Source organism: Humulus lupulus, chromosome 7, assembly GCF_963169125.1.
Source record: "Humulus lupulus chromosome 7, drHumLupu1.1, whole genome shotgun sequence".
NCBI lineage: Eukaryota > Viridiplantae > Streptophyta > Magnoliopsida > Rosales > Cannabaceae > Humulus > Humulus lupulus.
The window spans coordinates 58,000,295-58,003,577 of record NC_084799.1 but is presented as its reverse complement, the minus strand read 5'-3'; the positions used below and the strand labels follow the sequence as shown (position 1 = coordinate 58,003,577).

The following is a 3,283-nucleotide window of genomic DNA, read 5'->3' as shown; positions in this document are numbered from 1 at the left end:
TAGGGATTTAATAAATCAAGGTTGGCTTGAAAGGCTCAATTATATAAAAAAAATTGCCTAAATCATTTTCGTAAGCATGCATCATCAATGATTTCATCTCAAATAGCAAGTAAACAAGTTCTAAGATAAAACAAATTTGAATTTAATTTTTATTTTAAAAATTCAACAAGCATAAATATTGTTCAATCAAAAATATTTTATTGAAAATCATAATCAAGCTCTCAATTATTTAAGTAGACCAAGGTAAACATGATAAGAAATATTCAACCAAGCACGCAAATTTTTATAGGTTTCATTTCATTCAATTTATACAACATATTTTCATTGGATAATCATTATCAACTTGATTAAAAAACACTATAAACCAAAACTAAAAAAAAACACACAAAAAAAAAAAACACGAAAAACACAAACAAACAACCTAATATATACAAAATAGTAAAGTCATTCCTTCAAATTCAACCTAAACATTGTCACCAATGTTTAAATAAAAGCTAAGGAAAAGAAACTTACCTAGCGAACTCAAAGTGCTCATGACGAAGGACCTTCACCACCATCCGCCTTAAATGGAGGATAGCAAAAAGGAAATGGCTGATATGGATTGCGATGGTGAATAGAAAGTGTGGAAAGATAAATTTTCACGAGCCCATGTTTTATTCCGTTTGAGCTCGAAGTAGCGCCGCGATGCAAGTTTGTCTGTTGCGACCCTTCCATTGTTTAAAAAATTCAGGGCTATTTGGAAATCAACACGCCGCAGCTCATCATAAAGGCGTCCTAACTCTAAACATCCTGGGCCACTTGTGATGCTCTCTGTTTTCCTCAATATCATGGCCCACTTGTTTGTGGTGTTGCGGCGCAACCTCTTTTTTATTTATTTATTTTTCTTTTTCACGATTCACTTTTCAATATTACAAGTCTAATACTAAATGACAGAAATTTAAACTAATCCTAAGAAAATAAATACTCAAAATACAAAAATTAAAATGTTCATAATTCAAACTTAAATAAAACTAAAAAAATGCAAATAAAAGATCGGGATGCCTCCCAATGGCGCTGTCGTTAACGTCATTTAGCCAGGCGTTGATCTCCTTATTAGATTCAACTTGGGTCCAAGCCACCCCTCAAGTCCTTGAGAACCAAAGTGTCATGAGTGGACACTCGTCTCTTGATATTGTAAATTTTTGGAGCTTTCCTCAGCTCATGTAACTATCAAGCTTTCCCACAAAGAGCCTTTTCAAATGATGAAAAACTGTTTGAATACCACACTACCTTGTGGACCTTTTATTAGTGACTTCCAACTCAGTACTTCCTCTTTTCACCACATCAACTCTAAAACATGTGGGAATTTCTGTTGTTGCAAAAACGTTAAATGTTACCTCCTCTTTTTGCACACTCACCCTTTTGAACATCGATTAGCACCCTACCGATAGTTAAAAATGACCTTTCAAGAATAATTGGGATGTTTGCATCTTCCTCCATGTCCAGATAATGAAATCTGCATGGATGATAAATTTGTCCACCTTTACTAGAATATTCTCAATCATTTCGCTAGGATATTTGACTGAGCGATCCGCCATTTGAAGTATCACAGTAGTTGGCCTCACTTCCCCCAATTTTCATTTTCAATAGATAGATAAAGGCATTAAATTCACATTTGCTCCTAAATCATAGCATGCTTTCTCGAAAACCACACTCCCTATAGTACAAGGAATGGTAAAACTACCCAGCTCTTTAAGCTTGGGAGGTAGTTTCTTTTGGAGTATTGCGCTGCACTTCTCAGTAAGTGCCACTTCTAACAGTCCTCCAGTTTCCTTTTCATCGATAGAATTGTCTTCGTAAACTTCACATAACTCGACATTTTTTCAAGTGTGTCGATGAAAGGAATGTTGATGTGAAGCTTTCAAAAACATCTAAAAACTTGGAAAATTGCTTGTCAAGCTTATTCTTTTGAAGCATCTGCGGATAGGGAATCTTGATATGATGATCAATACTTATTTCTGGCTGTTTCTCACGGTTCTCAAGAACCTTTGACCCACTCACTTCCTTCTCCTTATCGGACACCTTTTCTTCATAATTTGCTTTTTGTGTGGGTTCATCTATCACCTTTCTGCTTCTCAAATAGATTGCATTGCACTGCTCTTTAGGATTCACTCCAGCAGTGCTCGGTAAGTTCCCTTGAGTAGGGTTTGTCATAAAGCTAGCCAATTGACAAATTTGAGTCTCCAAATTCTGAATAGACAACATTGTCTCAGTCATAAATTGGTTCAAGACATCAGACTGAGCGTCAACCTGCTTCACTTAAGGGGGTGGTTGATAATATGCTAGAGGAGGATTTTGAAATGGTTGCTGATGTTGCTGGAATGGCTGCTGAAAACCTTGATTATTTTTCCAAGAGAAGTTAGGGTAATTCTGCCACAATTGGTTGAAGGACATCGAGTAAGGGTTGTTAGGTAGTCTCGGAAAATTTCCTATGGCTTGAACTTGTTCCATAGGCATGTTATTTAAATCGATTACAGGGAACTGATTAGGGGTATGGGCACTCCCAAACATTTCACATACACTCAACAATTGCATGGCTTGAGCTGCAAAATTATTTTGTTGTAATTTCTTTGTCAAGGACTTGGGCGATGAACATAGAGATGGCATCTAATTCAAGTTCCCCAACTACTTTCTTTGTGTTCTCTCACTCAGTAGGACATTGATAGTTATTCATTGCCATTTTTTTTCTAAAACATCATCAGTTTCGTTGGCACTCTTGCTCATTAACGTCCCTCATGTTGCTGCATCTATAATGGTGCGAGTAGTACTGCCCAACCCGTTGTAAAAATTATGGACTAACATTCATTTTTCAATCCCATGATAAGGGAAATTCCTTAACAACTCTTTGAATCTCCCCCATGCATCATACTATGATTCCCTCTCCATCTGATAGAAATTATTAATTTCTCCCCTTAACTTGGCTGCCATTGTTGGAGGGAAAAACTTGGAAATGAACTTTTGAGCTAGCTCTTCCCATATTGTTATGGATTTTTCTTGTAAATAAACCAATCAGCTCTTGGCTCTATCCCTTAGTGAAAACAAAAATAGTCTCAATTTAATGGCATCGTCACTTACCCCATTGATCTTAAAAGTTGCACACAACTCCAGCAAGTTAGTGATGTGCATGTTTGGGTCCTCTGTAGGCAATCCACCAAATTGAACAGTGGACTAGCCATTTGTAGTATTGCTGACTTGATCTCAAAATTGTTAACGACAACTATGGGGTGTCAGATGCATGAATGTA

The 3,283-nt window shown here is 36.6% G+C and overlaps 1 non-coding gene across 1 annotated transcript; it reads left to right on the top strand.

The window, feature by feature from the left end:
* The first annotated feature begins 2,851 nt into the window (after positions 1-2,851).
* On the top strand, positions 2,852-2,958 carry LOC133792870 (small nucleolar RNA R71). Its single transcript, XR_009874342.1, has one exon. It is a non-coding gene; the product is annotated as a small nucleolar RNA R71 (small nucleolar RNA).
* Positions 2,959-3,283: the final 325 nt, after the last annotated feature.